General features: G+C 35.4%; 1 protein-coding gene and 1 long non-coding RNA gene across 2 annotated transcripts in view; one reads left to right on the plus strand and one right to left on the minus strand.

The window, feature by feature from the left end:
- The window catches only part of LOC308195541 (uncharacterized protein), a 176,412-nt gene that overhangs the window by 54,300 nt on the left and 105,017 nt on the right, over positions 1-17,095 (plus strand). The window lies entirely within an intron of this gene.
- LOC308195543 lies at positions 5,880-14,510 on the minus strand. The gene is made up of 3 exons (XR_013951605.1): positions 13,947-14,510; positions 11,705-11,925; positions 5,880-11,549 (listed from the first exon to the last, which is right to left on the minus strand). It is a non-coding gene; the product is annotated as an uncharacterized lncRNA (long non-coding RNA).

Here is a 17,095-nt window from a genome sequence, read left to right on the forward strand (position 1 = left end):
TCTCTCTTTAGGTTTAGTGGTAGAAGCTTTATTCTCATGCCCAAGGGGTCCCTTTCTTATAAGGTCATTACCTAAGGCAACATAAGCGGACTTAGAATGGCAAAATATTTAAAAAAGGATATTTCTCATCAGACTAACTGATAGAGTTAGAAAATAGACACATTTGGGGGCATATTGTCCTTTATTGGGTCATATTTGGAGATGTAAGTATTCAACCCTAGGGAACTAGATTTTTGGTGAGTACCATAAACTCACAGTTTTCATTGTCTTGAAGTGGATCTGTTGATGCCAAATATTGCTAAAAGTTAGAGCAAAAGCACTTCAGATTGCACCCAAGTCATGAGCAAAACATTCTGAAGACATGGGGCTAAACACCTTGAGACAAAAGTGCATCCTACAAGGATTAATTTTGGGGAGCAAACACAAACAAAAACTATAGTTTTGAGCAACACTTTCCTGTCATCAGAAAGAATGATAGTAGTCCAAAATATTCCATATTAATTATTGTTAATAACAAATTATTGTATCACACATTTATCAAATCGCCATGACTTAAACGAGCTGTGAATCCAGTTTAATGCATCCTTCATCTCAAAGGCACCCTGCAGCCTTCTGAATCAGCAAAAGATAATGTTTATCCTAGGTTTATTTCAATTCAGTGTTTAGAGTATGCCAAAGCACTGTACTAACTAATCAGTGAAAAGAAATGCAGTGCTATATATATATATTTATATTAAAAAAAAAACAAACACACTATCACCACCACCACCAACAAAAAAAAACCACAGAGAACACAGGACTAGTATTTGCAAGTAATCCCATTCAAGAATATACAAAGAAACTACAAGTCTTTGTTTTTCTATGTAGAATGTTGCAAATAAGAAATAGAAAGGAAAATGGGGAAAAATCAGCACGTGGGTTTAAAAGAAGTTAGGGAACCGTATCCAGTAATGAGTGAAAAAATAGCTAATCTTAATAATGAAATATAAGATTACTGGAAAATCTGACTTATTCGCTTTCCATATTTTTCAGTTAGGCTACCAGACAGGATAGACTGCTCATCTGTATTTGTAAGGGGAAAAAAAAAAAAAAAAGTAGTGGAAAAAAATCCAAACCTTTAATTAATAATATAAGCTAGGAAGATAGGTGGGTGAATTGGAGAATACCCTTGCATTAACTCTAAGAAAAAAAAATATGTCAGAAAGTATAAAACAAGCTCTATGAGATTGAGATACACTGAATGGGTAACTTTAAATCTCCTATGTGGTTTGTGGGGATGCACAGAAGACTTGTCATCTACAAGAAGCAGTTTAGATGAAATGTGTGACAAAAATGCAGATCAGATAGGAAAAAGTTCCAACAGCTGAAAATCTAATATTGCAAATTTACCCAAAGAGATTAGCTTCCTATAAACATCAGTTCTATTGGCAATATTTGATTATTCTTGATAAATAACTAAATTTGATAAAATTGTCTATAGAAGTAGAAGGTTTTAAAGATTTTTGAGCTAGGTAGATCTAGTCAAAATTATAATCTCTGTACTTTTGGGGTTATTCAGGCTGTCTTCAGCTGAAAGTTATGGATTTGAATATATTTCTATTTCAGTAATCTCTGAGTATATCAAAATAGCCAAGTCTAAAATCTACAGTATTTCAGTGGAACCCTTCTGGTATCCACAGTTCCTGATAGAAATTGTCATCTTGTGTTTGTTGTGGAAAAACAAACTTTAAAAAATATATTGTGTTTGCCTTTAGATATTTTTTTCTTAATATTGAGAAACACTAACATCATGGGCATTTATCCTGTTTTTATTTATCTCGTATTTTCACATTTTGGATTTTTATAATTTCCATTTGAATAATACAAAAGATTTCTCAAAAATATGTGGGGTTTGCCATTTGTCTATATTAATTATTATTTAAATTATAGTATTGCATTTCGTATTATTCAATATAGGGACACAAGTGAAAAAGATACAACTTTGTCTTAAGAGATTGTATATTGGGATTTATTTCTGGGTTCAGTAAATGCTATTACATTATCAACTTCGTGCATGCCATTCCTCATGAGAAAATACATAATACCTTTTATTGCTCTGAGACATTCAGAGTGCTCCAAAGTATGATGCATTGTGCCAATGTGGAGTATTTTTATTACTTAACGTGTAGGAAATCTTATATAAAAAGAAAATTTCAGCTGTTTCTTTGACGTTACTTTATACCAATATTCACAAATAGTTCAACATAGGATCTTTTAACCTAGAACAGAATGGAAATTAAACAAAGTAACAACACGATTTAGAAACAATCCATAACCAGAACTCTCATTTTTTATTGTACTCTCAATTTAATGTCTTTGTGTTCAGATATTTACAACATACCAAACAGGATAATGCAGAACAAAGCCAAGAGAGTTCTGTATATCTTTAATGACCAGTAGGTTCTGTTAAATTAAATAGGTGTATATTATGGGGCTAGTGTCAGATAAAAATCTTTAATTTTTTTATTTTTTTAATTTATTTACGCTGTGCTCATATCAGTGAAAGAAAATATATAAAGGCTTGCTCAAAACATTCCTTTTAAAAACCTGATTCTAAAAATTATTTTCTGCTCAGAGAATGGAAATGTATGCATAAGTTACATGATTGATGAATTAATGAATTTCACAATCTGGGCCAAGAATTTCTCATGAAAAGTTGATGAATCATAAGTAGAATGGAGAAAATAGAAATCTTCATATAGAGACATGCAGGAAATTTGTGTAACATTAGACTCATATGTCCTGAAGTTTCACCTAAGCCTTCTTGGCCTATATTTAGGCAAAATATGTCATGTTGTACTGGAGAACTATTCCTTGTGGGAATTTCACCTCCTCATACCAGAGCTGAATTTGTTCCAATATCTTCTGAAATTTTATCCTGCATTATTTTGATTTTCTTTTTAGCAGTCACAAACACTGTACCAAGAATATTTAGTTTTATCCACCATCATACTTCATTCTACTTCTGCTCAAAGTTTTGGAACATATGGCCATTATGTATAAATTTCCCCTCCTTTTTTTTCCCCACAGACTCATTACCTTGCCTTTCGAAATGCTTAATTGCTTAGTGTGCCCATGCTTCAAGTCAATTTAAGCAATTTTGAATTTTATTGCCCTCCTGCTTTTTATTGACCATTCCCTCTATATTAGACTCATTATCAAATTTAGTTGCCTTCATGCCCTCTCCTTCCTTCAGACTACTAACATTTTAACTTGATTATGCGCAAATGCAGTGGTCAGTTTCCTGTAACAGATTTTTTTTCCCCTTGGTTCTCAAAGCCAATACTTTGCCCATGTTCTTAACAATTTGTGGTTATTTGTCATTAACACTTTGTGAGTGTAATTATATAAGCATACCTCTTTCTCAATTATACCATGGACTGCAATGACAGTCATTCCAGTCTTTTGGATAGTTTGGAATGCTGTCCTTTAAATTATGATCTCTCTCAGTGAGAAAAAAAATAAACTTGTGAGGTCATGTTGTTTCTTCATAATTGCATTATTAAGCTGTTAGTAAACTTCAAAACGACTAGTATGAGAGAAATTAGAAACACTACTATGAGACTAGCATCTTCACTTCTTATGGAGAGTTACAATATGCTGTGTTTCCACAAGGAAGCCTTTGAGGATTAGTGGGCTGGACAACATCTATATGGAACTATGGAAGACACGATCACCTCAGACCTTTCTTCACCAGACTTTTGTTATTATGTTAGGCTTTATCTTAATTGCCTGCAACTGCCATTTCATCATCCTAAGAATCTTTGCTGAGGACTGCATGTTAATTTACTATATGTGGTTTGGAAATTGCCATAAAAAGTTTTTTTTTTTTTTTTTAAAAAAAGTAATATTGAAGTGGTGATTGGTATGGAGAAATTAATGAGTGAGGTAAATACATAAAGCTCAGTTTGCTTGACTGGGGAAATGGAAAAAAAGGAAGAAAGAAAAGATGACTTTCTTTAGTTTCATAATGCTACCAACATATGTTTACATTGCGGGCAATAATGGATGCCCCTATTGTATAGATGTAAGCGTAGGCTGTTCTGTCTTATCTATTCCTGTTATACCAGTCCAATGCTTCTTACAATAAGCCTCATGTTTAACCAACATAGCTGAGTCAATATAATTTGGATCAGTGCACCGTAAATCACAATAAGTGCATGCTTCCTTTGTCAGAATATGCTCTATGTAACTGGAAAGTGACACAATTCATAGTAATGGTATAGACCAATGTTGTAGAGACCAGGAAAATTATTGGCTTAGCATTTTTAAAAATCACATTGACTATTATATTGTATTGTATGTGTAATCTAAATATGGAAGATGCTTTTCTAGTATAGCTGTTGTCTGCCTGAGGAATGGAAACAAGCTAGGGAAGGAGAAATTATTATAAATATCAAAGTGCTTTTGAAACAGTATTCAGTGGATGGAAAGTCTCCAAAAGTTAGTACTATTAAGCAGAATACAGATATTTCCTAGCTCATTAGAACGCTGAAAGCTGTTAGGCCATTTTTTTTTTTTCTCATCACTTACCTTTGTGTAACAGACTTGAATTGACTTTGGGGAAATGAAAGATGAATCAAATGTGTTTTCTGTCTTTTCATCAAAGCAGTCCTTTGGCAAATCTAGTGAGGGTCTTCCTTGACCCACTTCCACTTGCAAGTTGCGTCTTCAGGCAATGAATTCATGCCAGCAACATTTCAATGAATGCCAAGCTGAGAATAACTGTGATATTCTGGAACACGATTAAGGACTTTCTTTGATTTCCTTTCTCTTTAACCTCACTGAAATACTGGAAAAGGACCAAAACCAAGAGCTGATAGAGAACTGACAACCAATGAATCACCATTTCCATCTCTATTAAATTTTAAGAATTAAGAATGATTGCTTGAAGCCCTCTTCTAGACAAAATGCAGCATCAGAAGGATATTAAGGCAAGATGGAAAATTGGAGAGGAGATTTCTGTTTAAATAAATCTGTTCTGTAGGAGGGGGACATGTGGACATGGGTAATTTTCTTTCTGTGTAACAGCCTGAAAAATGTCATGATCCTTCATGTTAGCTAGCAGATGAGAGAGCTGTGTTATGCTGTTTGCCTGTTATAGTACAAGCAGTAACACAGTGCATTTGAGTACATCTTATACAATATGCCAAACTCTATCGAGTTGATGTAAGAAGACTGGTAACAAATAGCTGAGGTTCTTACATATTCTGAACAGCAGAGAGTAAAGATATATAAAGCATTTAACTCAGGCTCTCTTGAATATTCTCCTTTTGGCTCTAGGTGCTTGTTTGTGTTTGGCTTGTGTCTGTGAGCTTTTTCACAAAGAAGAATTTGATTTTGTATGTATAATGGAGAGTTTCTGTAAATATTTAAGGTTGCTGTTTATTGATATACTACAGGTTCAAGTACTGGTTGCAAATAATAATAGTTCTCATTCACGATTAATACTTTTTTTTTTTTTTTATAATTCCTGATGTCAGTTAATCTTCTCCAGTGGTTATATCCTCTGACCCCCAAAAGATCTCCTGACTCTTTCAATCTTCAGTTTTGCACATGTAGCTCATGAAGACCAATGTTCTGGTGTTCCACTGCATTCACACTTCTGTATTGCCCAAGTCTGCTCAGCCATGTCTTAAAGTAATTGAGGTCAACCTCCAGAGTCAAGCTTTGAGGTCAACACCCAAAGTCAAGCTTTACAAATCTCTGTCCCTACCTCGTCTTGTATTGTACATTTAGCCCGTCCAAAATCAGAAGATGCTCAGCTGTTAACCATCTGTATTTTTAGCTCTGCAATGATTTGGTAACATGTCTGAGAGATCAAATAAGTATGAAATAAATTGAAGAGTAGTCTGCAACACTGGTAGCTTGAATCCAGTTAGTATGACCCAGTGCCATTTGCAAGCATTTTAATTCAAGGTACATGAAACATAAAAATGGCCATTAACTTGATGAACTTAAGAAAGCACAAGCAGCAGACACAAATACACAGGATGTGAGTTCTGATTGTTTTCATCCTTGTAGAACTGGGGACAATTGCCAAGATTTGATCTTTAGTGTTGGCCCAGTTGGATAGTTAAAGACTTTAGATAACAGATACATGGAGAGATGGGAAGTAGGTTTTGTTTTCTTTAAATGTATAGATCATCAAGCACTGTCATCACCATAATATGGCAAATAATTTTTTTAATAACGTTCTAACAATTTTCCTAGTCTTGATCTACATCCATTTTTGCTTGTAATATAATTTGAGAAAGAACAGACTTGTTGATATTCCATCTTCAGAACAGGAAACCTATAAGCAAACACACTAACAACACAAACAAGTATACCAGGATTGTACTATGGTTATTTTAGGAATGAATCATGCTTAGAAACTGTGCTCTGTAAACATTTGAAAAACTCTCTGATTTATTTCAGTCTACCTTTACCCTTTCAGCAGCAATGCAATACATTAAAGCCTTGTGTGTGCAACTTTCCCTGTAATTTAGAGCATAGGCACATTTCATACATTGACCATGCTTTCAGAAGGCTCACCAGAGATCTTTTTCAGGGTTTATGTTGGTGAAGGATTCCATGATCATATTTTTACTGGGAAGTAGTTCAAAGACAATTGTAAAATCTGGCTTCCTGCTAGGCGGCAGAGAGAGAGAGTGGTTTGCAAAGTATTTCTGCATGTGTGAAATAGAGGAGTGAAAAGCAGCTGGCTGTGGAGCCAGGTTTACAGGAATATATTGTATTTTACTGTCCTAGCCTTTGAGAGTGAAACCAAGTTTTGATAATTGTGGTTCTGAAAGACTGGAAGGAGCAAATTGATTGAGGCAGCCTAGAGCTCTCAAAACTGCATATAGGAAAAATGATCTAATTTCACCTAGTTCATTTTAGTAACCTACTTGGAAGGTGTACAGTCCTCCAAGCCATTTCTTACAAACTAATATTCAGTGTGGAGAACCATGCTGTTGTGGTCAGCTCAGCTGAATTGCTGAAGCAAAAAGCTTTTTTAAAAAGTAATATTTTTAACGAAGAAATTCCATTAGCCACACTAGAGAAAACTGGAAAAATTTCTACTGCAGTTATTAGAGTTACGCCAGTAATCTATTGCTGCAGGTAAAAACATATATAATCCTGTGTATTTGCAGCCCACACCTGCAAGGTACCTGCTTGACCTTGCAAGGTCATACCCCAAGAATGTGAAGTGGAAACTTTCTTAATGAAAATAATTCAAGATTTTTTGAAAATCTTGGGTTCGTGGTTTTTTGTTTGTTTGTCTGTTTTTAATGTTTTTCTATACCACCTTGAGACTCAGCTGAGATTTCTGTGGGTTGGATGTGAGGTGATTGTGACACAATATTTATTATAAAAAAGCATATATATTGAGCAGTTCAAATATGTCATCAGCATTTTTTTTTTTTGTACTGTTGAAATACATTATTTTCAGGTTTGCCAAGAATTGTAACTTCTTCTTGGAATGAAAAGAATGAAAGCTTTGTGCAATATAAATACAGCACAGGTGTTCATATTGTTAAAATTGTATGAATTTTTGCAAAATTCATCTTACATTGCAGGTATTCTTTGCAAAGTAACAGTAAGGCTCATGAAAGTTTATTATAGGCAATGGGAGTGAAACTTATATTTAGTCTCTCTGTACTTTCTGCTATATTTTTTTTTCTTCCTTATTTTGAAAAACTGTAATATCTCAATGAATTACAGTAGGAACTTGAAATTTGAAAGAGCCAAAAAATCCTGAAGCAGAGCTAGTCTCTTGATGAGGAAAAAAACAAACAAACAAACAAACAAACATACTTCTCAGGACACTTATTGAGCTAATTAAAAAAAAGTGTTTTGCACCTCATATATTTAAGAAGATTAGAATCATGTTTATAAAAATATTAAAAAGAGCATGACAATAGGACATGGTGGGAACAGATCATGAAGAAAGAGAGAATGGTCTTAAAAGAAGATAATTTTTCCACTGAAAAGAAATCATAAAGTTTGGTTGTATGTATTTAATGGAGAGGCACAGGAATAGATAGTAACCCTCATTATCTACTGAGGGAATTTCTGTGCTAGGATGTTTTAAAAAGTCTATTTGATGAGGATCTTGGAAGGACAAAGATGAAAGTACTTTTTTTTTTCTTGAGGAAAAAGGTTGATAGTCCAAGTGTAAGTAAGAAGAATGGGAGATGGGGCAGGGGGGAAAGGAATTTTGAGATAAGAAATAATATGGAGGATGGCAGAAAGACATAAAAGCTGAGAAGTTTACATCCTAGACCTCCATATAACTTTTCAGATAAGTGAGAAGAGCTTCATGCTGATATGGGAAGTGTCAGAAAGCCTTAAAGACACTCAGACAAGTCAAGGTGAGAGGATGATTTAATGGGAGTGGAAGACTGCAATTTGAAAAAAACAAAAAAAAAAAGGAAAATAATTAACAAAAACAAGAGGCTTCAGCATTTGAGGTACAAGATGACAAAGCTAGATTATAGAATGTGTTCACAGAAGAAAAGGATGAAACTACTTTTAGAATTGGTGGGGTGGGGTGGGAGGGTCGAGTTTATTTAATAGAAACAGTGCCTGAGTGGGAAGTAAAATTCAAGGACAAAATTTCAATGTGCGCTGAAAAGTTTGTCTGAATAACTCCCCCATGCTTTCTGTAGAATTAACACAATAGCTTTAATCCTGTTGTGACAAAGGAAGTATGGTTTATTATAAAGAGGATTGTTTTGGAAAGACGGTCCCAATTTTCTTTCTAGATAAGAGAGAAAATGTGTTGTTGGCTTCCTACTGCTATTTGAGCATCCAACAGAAGTGAAGTAATCAAAGTGAAACTCTAAAACAACAAGAATAAAGCTTGCAAGAAAACATATTGTTCTGTATAAAACAAAAGGGTTTTTCAAGTCATAAATATAGAACACTTAAAAATGTGTATCATCCAACTAGATTCATTAGTATTAGATTCAGTAGATTTTTTGGCCATGAGGGTACCTTGAAAAAAACTCTCTCCTTGAATAAGAAAGTATGAACTTCATTTTAGAATAAAGAAACACAGCTATTATATGAAGTGTTCTCCCCTGACTATACCTTTTGATTGTTAGCTTCTTCTGTTTACCCTTCTTCAAAATTTTTAATTCAATTTTACTCAAATTTTTCTTATGTCTGGGATTTTTTTTTTTTATATATACTAGGCAAAAATACTTAGCTTATTATTCTGTCTCTTTCACCTGCTTTCACTTTTTTTGGTTGTTTCCTGATGACCGCTATGTTCAACTGTCAGTTAAGATCTGGAGGAAAAACAAGTTTCACTATAATGTATTTATTCCATAGAGAAGTTAAAAATGCACAGTGTATTTTCTACACTCCTCTAAAGGGGAAATAATTTGAAAAACTCCAGAAGGATATTTAGAAGAATGGCTCTGGAATTTCAGATATGCTTGGAATGCTAATTTATCCTCAGGATGCAGCAGTTCACTGGAGAACTATATTTTGAGGACAAACAGTCAACCTAACAGTACGCTTTATGTTCCCTGAAGAGAACAGATCTAGAGGATAAGTAAAATCCAAATATTTGACTGATCTAATAGTTACAGAAAAACACTGAAGTCACATTTCAATTCGACTTTAAATTTCACTTAAACTATGTTAATTAAACTGTGGTTTAGAGTATGTAGGCAAAGATTACTTTTCTGAAAAACCAGAGTACTCACGAAAACTAAGCATGCAAACATATGTGAGCTTAAGCAAATAGTTACCAGAAGATGTCTGATGGCACTTTCTTCTTCAGATTTTGTTTTGTCTGATAACTAGAACCTTAACTTAAAACAGGGCCTCTTAAAAGCTACTAGACTTATCTAGAACTTTTCTCTGAAAACGTTCAGTTGACAGAGCCTACCGACGTAGCTCCAGGTAACATCCAATATTACAGACATACTGATAAGTGGTCAAAAATATTGAATAGGACATTTTGATAAAACAATAAAATAATAAAGAATCTCCCCAAAACATTGTTTCTAAGCAATATCTACGTGTCACTTAAACATCTGTACTCAGCTTACAGTAGGGCTGGGACTGTATAATTCTCGTTCATCTCCCCAGTACAAATTCTAAAATGCTGCTACAGATTATATATATAAAAATATGTTTGCCATATTACACATAAATTTTTATATATTTATATATGTATTTATATTAAAAATCGTGATGTCATACTTTCCTTTACAAGAGTAACTAGGAATGCTAAACATCTTAAAATCTAACCTTCATGAAATGAGTTTTAAAACAGTTAGCAAAAGAGCTTCCTGGATTGATAATATTGATTGTCTATACATTTTGGAAAAACACAGACATTTTGAGGAACAAAATCAAATCAAAAGGCTAAAAGTCATGAGAGAGAATTTTAAGGATGTTGTCATATGTATATGTTAAATAGCGAGGCTAATTAATAATCGTAGCAGTTTATGAAGTATTCTGGTGCATTTTTCATCACTGGGAATTAGTAAAGTCAAATCTGATTGTATTTCTGAAAAACAATGTCTTGTTCAAACCCAGCCATTGGCCTGTGAGGGTGGAATTACTGCATGAAAATCAGCCACTGCTAAACAGGAGGTTAGAGTGTACATAGTTAAAATGGGCTTTTCTAGACTTCAAATGCTGTAATGTGTGAAAGCATTGCAATGCCTAATTGTGAACTCAGTGAATCAATCCCCTTTGTGTTCCTATAAATACGTATATAGTAAGCCACAAGTCTGGCTTCAGCCTCACATTAATTTATTTTCATGATGATTCTTTTATGTTGGAGAAGGTTAAATAGTGAAAGTCTGTGTTTGAAGGAGAATGCTTAGAAAGTGTGTTTTCATTTTCATAAAATAGTAGCCTGGTGGTCTTTAAGTTTTTTATGTTTCATTTGCAGTAGGAATCCAACTTTTTATTATAGTTGGTACTGAAGCAGTGATTTTGTAGGGGGCTGAGCTGAATTCCGTTCTGCTTTTCTTGCTCTGAACACATTCTAATGCTAAAACTTTGCTTTGTTGTGCTGTTGAAATACTACTGCCATTCAAACGATGCTAAGCTGTTTACTGTCAAAGCAGTGGTTAAAGGCAAAAAGATGTCACTGTCTCCAGCACGGGCTTAGACATTCTTCGATCCTGGCAGTGCAGAGCAGCTCAGTGCCTTTCTCATCTCCAAGCCTGGCTGGGTTTCACAAATCAGATATTTCAATGCCCACCTTAACCATAGGAAACACTTGATGAAATCTGTTGAAGAAGCTCTGCCAAAAGCATGCCAGGAAGGCATAGGGATAAGAGCGTTCCTGCAGCATGTGGGAGACTCAGCTTGATTCACATTTACTGAAGAGGGTTGGAGCCACCTTTTCCAGTCACGCAAGGGGGTGCCCTTCCTCTCACACCCCAGGACGTTCTAGTTTCTTGTTTGTCTTAGATGATTGTTCATACATCTTACTCGTTTGTGAGCTTCTCTTTCTTTAGTTATGGGCTAACCTTTGTCAGTTGCCCTTCCTGAATTAAAAAACAAATAAACAAAAACATCAAATGAATATATGCCCCCAAGTCCTAACGCTGATTTATGCCCTACAGAGGGTTCACAAACAGCACATGTTGAATCAGGGATGCACTTGTCATTTTTCTCAAAAGGAAAATTCAGCCATCCTTACCCAGCTGGTGAGGTGTGCCATGAGTGTGTATTATCATATAGCTCAATCCCCTAATTTTGAAGTCCTTACTGTTTCCATGCATAGTGTAGGAAGCCTGAGTACTTCATTCTGTGCTCTGGATTCCAGTTAGTGTAATGACATTCCCAGCACGAGTCCTGCTGTGTACCTAGTCCTTTAGCCTGTGGGGGAGGTTCATCTGATCATCCTTTGAAAGCTGTGACCTGCCATATAAATCCACAGAGAACCATTTTGAAATATGCATTAGATAAAATATCCAAAGATATGCATTAGAGCCCAGCAGACCATAACAGTTGCATATAAAACGTTATAGTATATCATGAAAACATTTACAACTAATTAGTTTAAAGCAATAGACTACCATAATTATCATCTACAAAATAATTAGTATTAATTACTTAGAGGATTAATTAGTTGCTTCTGAAATACTTTAAGATGCAAAGCAAAGAATAAATGCCAAGTATCGTGACCTGTTTTCCCTTACAACTGATTATAACATATTGTGAAAAATGTGTTTCCTTGTTTATACAAAATTGTATTGCATGAGGCCAGTATGTGGCAGTATTACTGACTGGATCTAAAAGGATTTTGTTGTTATGAAACCCATTCAGAGAAGTGTTCCTTTATCCAACCTAAAAGAGTGATCACAGCTCTCCAATGGGGAAATCTGCGATGTGGAAAAGAATGTAATTAAGATTCATCATGCGTAGGGAGTGAAATTCATCCCCATGTATTGATCTGTAGTGTATTTTTATATGGATACCAAGATTAAGAATCTAATTACTACATACTGAAAGCAAAATTTAACCCTAGAAGAATTAACTATAACCAGTTCAAAGGTGCTGTTCAAGAATCCCTGTAGCGCTTGTGCCTCACAAAAGCCCCACATTAAAGTTCCCGGCTTTCTAAAGTGTCAAATGACAAGATCTCTTAATGATGTTAGTGGGAGTAGTGGCTGTTTTTCAAAACCTTTGAATACAGGGCACTTTGAGGCTTGAGGGACATAGGCAGCTTTGCATAGGCTCTGAATTCATCTAGTATGAAACAGAAAATTGGGCATGTGAGATATCCATCGGTTTGTCAGTGCATCTTATCAGATACCTGAGATGGTGCTGAACTAAAATAACTGTGATTTTCCTTTTTATTCCACATATATAAGAAAGCAGAATGATGGGTAATGCTGAATGTAAGGCATCTGCAGAAGTCTGTGTGCTGACCTCTAATCTAAAAAGCAGTATTTTTCTGAAAATTGAAAATAATCTGACTTGTCCTTTCTACAAATGAAAAAAAAAGCTAGTAATTAAATCCCATTTCACATGATGGCAAGTTTACTGCATTAATATTAAAGGAGGAGGAAATGGAGTTATAAATCTCCAAAACTGTGGAATGATAAGGAAAATCCTGTGATAAATCCTTAACTGCAAGAGTGTTGGCAGACAGCATTATATCTGGATATTGCAAAGTCTTGATGCGTTTATTGTCAAGAGACAGAGGCCAACTGCAATATATTCTTAGACATGAAGGGTCAGCAAGTGACCTTCAGCTCTTTTAAATATTTTAGAGCAATTACGTTAATACTTGTTCTTAAGCGCCAAAAACTTCTATGACTGTTTCATTTATCCTTTCTAAAATTGTGTCAAAGTGCTCCTTTGTATATTAACCACCAACAAGTGATGAGCTATTCAGCAGGATCTAAAACCTCCACGAAGAATTTTAATCATCTGAATGTGATGTCAGTATTATAATGCCTACAGTCCTTAAATCTTCCCTATTTCCTTTAATTCTTTTGGTGGAGTTAAAAACGTAAGAGAAGGCGTACATACTGCACATGGCAGGAAATACTAAGGCCCAGTGTTAATGTAGCATGTTCCTAACTCCACTGAGTTATATAGCAGTTGCAATTGTGCTATTTATGGACCTCCTGTGCCTCTCAGGAATTCCTTAAAAATTTTTGTAACCCATTGAAGTTCCACATATTCTACTATAAATAATTACTGATCCATGAATTTCTTCTTTGTTTTTTCCTAGTTTCAAGAATGGCCGTCTGTTTCATCTGGAAGTATATAAAGTGCATAGACATAAATGATGAATCACACAACATAGCTATCAAAAAATAATTGCTGAATATCTGACATAAAGAGTATGTGAGGAGTCACACTGTAAATTTTATATAGTTAAACCATGTGTCACATGCTTTTAAAGTCATTAAAACATTAGCGGATACCTGGTTTGGTTTGCAGTTTTCTCCTCAATATAGGCATTTACGGTGCCTTTGTTGGAACCTGCTGTTGAAAGCATAGCTGGTTGTGAAAACTGGACTCACTTGCCCCTTGCTCCCTGGTTCTGCTGCCCATTCTTCCAGAATCGGCCTGGCTTGGCAAGAGTTTCCTTCTCCTACTCAAACAGGCCTGAATCTGGATGGTTTTGGTCCCAAGTGAGGGGAAACAGAAGAAAAACCCTGCCAGCACCTTGTTGTGACATCGGCCTCGTTTTCCTTTGTCTCTTTGAAATCCTCCCACAGCTAGTCTTGGGTAAATCCCCACTCTGACCTTGAGTATGTACGAGTCTCCTCTTCTTCCTGCTACCTCCCCCCTGCCCCCACACCCTCGTATAGATCTGGAATTTGACAGATGATTTTTAAAGAGCAGCAGATCTCCATTCTAAATGATAGAGATGCAACCTAGAAGGAGAAGTCACAGCTGAAAGCTCTTATACATTCATTATAGGTCCTCATGTGCCTGTTCTTGGATCATTTCCACCATTTTGTTTCAAATGAAAGACACCTGTCAAGTTCAGACAAATTCTAATGCTTCTGTTCTAATGGCAGCAGCATCTACAGAATTATATTGTCTCTAATTAACACGTTTTTTGGCAGTTTCTACAGTGAGATCCAGAACTGAATAGGCCTGAAGATGAATGCTATCCATCCTTTTCAGAATAGCTGTATGTGGCCAAGGTTGATTTTCTGCAGTGGGAAAGAAAACCAGTCCAGGTTCTGCCTATGGTGTGACAATCCTCTGAGTAAAATAAATAATCTGTCCTCAAGACCATCAGTTTGATGTCATCAATATGTATTTCATTTGCTTTTATAACAGGTAATAAAGAAGGAAACTATTTCTACTGTTAGCAAATTCTCTGCTATCTTAAGCATTACAGGTTTCTCAGTGAGACTGATAACAAAGAAACCTGTCGGACAATGGTTTTCAGACTGCCTGCTGCTTCTGCTGAGGAGGCAAAGATATTGTACATCATATCTTTGAGTCACATAACTGCTGAATGTAAATCAGCATTACTACCTCATTCATCAGCATAATGTCTTTAATTGTGTGGCTGGAAGATTAATTTACAATGCCTGGAAAATGGCCCAATTTTCAGGATAAGCATTTGTATTAAATGATCAGTGCAACAATGAAAAAGTGATTGTACGTAGCCCTTGAATCTTGTTTTTGATCCATGAAAAAAGAATAGATTATAGCTAAGAATAGCCATGAACTGCAACTATTTTTATTCCTATAGGTTCCTGCATCCAGTAAGGCTATCATGATATTTAAGTCTTACATAATTGTTTACTCATTGTGCTTAGTATCTAGTTCATTAATAATAGTTTTGATGACTGAACAAACAAAAAGTGCCATATATTAAATAGGAAGTTTGGTTAAGAGCTGGATCGCATTATTTTATTGCTTGCCTAAAGTCTTACAAACCTAGAAGCTTTGTTCTTGACTACTTCACTGCTAATGAAATTTCTTTCCATTAAGTGAATCCCCAGCAGAAACAGGACAAAATGTGAAGGTGGATCAGCACAAGGACTTATGTTCTCTTGACAACTGGTTGCACTGCCTTTGTCTTTCTGTCCGATCCTGTCCATGACTACATCACCAGAAAGTATATTTTACTGTGAGAGAAGTGTATAAAAATAAGAACTGTGCCACTATGACAGGAGTTGAGCATGGGAAAATATCTCCTATTTTTATAAACTGAAGGGTCCTGGAACCTTCTACAAGTAGACTGGAAGCCTTTTACTGTTAGCAAGACCATTAGTGGCTATGGAGACATAGGCATGGTGCTTACCAAATAATAAACTGTGAATCTCCAAAGTGAAGTCAGTTAGCTTCCATCTTCCCAGCAGCTGATATGGGTTCTGTGGGCTTACATTGCCCTAACCTCACAGAAGGACTGCTTAAGAGCTGTATGGAGAATTCTCTGTGGCTTGACCCTACGAGTCTTGAGCTCCTACAGGAGCACAAGGAGTCCATGGAGCTACCTACCATGACCAGCAGCATGAGCTTCTCCTCACAAAAGGGAAGGTGTTTGAAAGCAGACATTAGTCTTTACAACTAAATAGTTATTTTGGACAACAGAAGATCCTCCTGAGAAGTACTTTCTATGAATCTGAGTCATGAGAGCCCCTTTCTTATGGAAATACAGTTCTGCACAGGGTGACCTTGTCCTGAATATCTTACTACCACCTAGGATATTGAGGGGGAAAAAAAAAAAAAAAGACTATATTTAACTTCTTTTGAGAATTGCTTGCAGTGACTTTGTCCTCATAGACTGTCCTGTCCATGGCTAAGTCTTTAGAAAATATATTTGATTATGGTAAATGGTCTTAGCTCTATGCAGATAGATATTGAACTTTTCAAGTGGGGAACAACTTCCTAGTGTCCATGTACTGTTGAATCATCTATATATATCTAAAAGTGGATGCAGGCATGATCCTACTGGAATAGGAGGCTTACTGTCCTCATGCAATGGCTGATTGTATCATCCAGTGCATGGTGTGTTTCTTAGAATTTGTATTAAATAGTAGCAGGGAAAAAAGTCATCTAGCCATCTTGAGAAATCCATGTCTTTTTGCTTAAGCCTTTCTTCTGCTTTTTTTTGGGGGGGGAACTGGTAGCAAACTAGGATGTTTCAAACATAAGGAAAACCAAGAATTCTTCTAAATAGAAAGTCATTTCCAGAACACTGTAATTCTTTTAATTCTCCACCTCAAGTACAGTCAGGTTTCTGTTCTTTCCTGCTGAAGTAATCTGTATGTGAAGCTTTGGAAAATTATGTCACTTTATTCTCACATAGTCTTTCAGTGAAAACAAGAATCACAATTTGAATCTTCTGTGTGCCAAAGGAAATCAGTAGCCATCACTATCAAAGATGTCTTCTCTTTAGTAAGGGCCTGGCCCAACTTAATCTTCAACTCCAGAGAATCTAGGAAGTTATCCGATGTCTTAATCCTTAAAATCTTTGCACCTTACAAACGTTTATACAGCTGCAACAGCTTTTATTTATTTAATTTGAAGCTTGTTATTGAGAACATTAATATATTGTTTGTAGCTGATGCTCATTCAGCAAAGTGTCTGTTAATATATTAGT

The sequence above is a fragment of the Anser brachyrhynchus genome (assembly GCF_964034855.1).
Source record: "Anser brachyrhynchus genome assembly, chromosome: 5".
Classification (NCBI taxonomy): Eukaryota; Metazoa; Chordata; class Aves; order Anseriformes; family Anatidae; genus Anser; species Anser brachyrhynchus.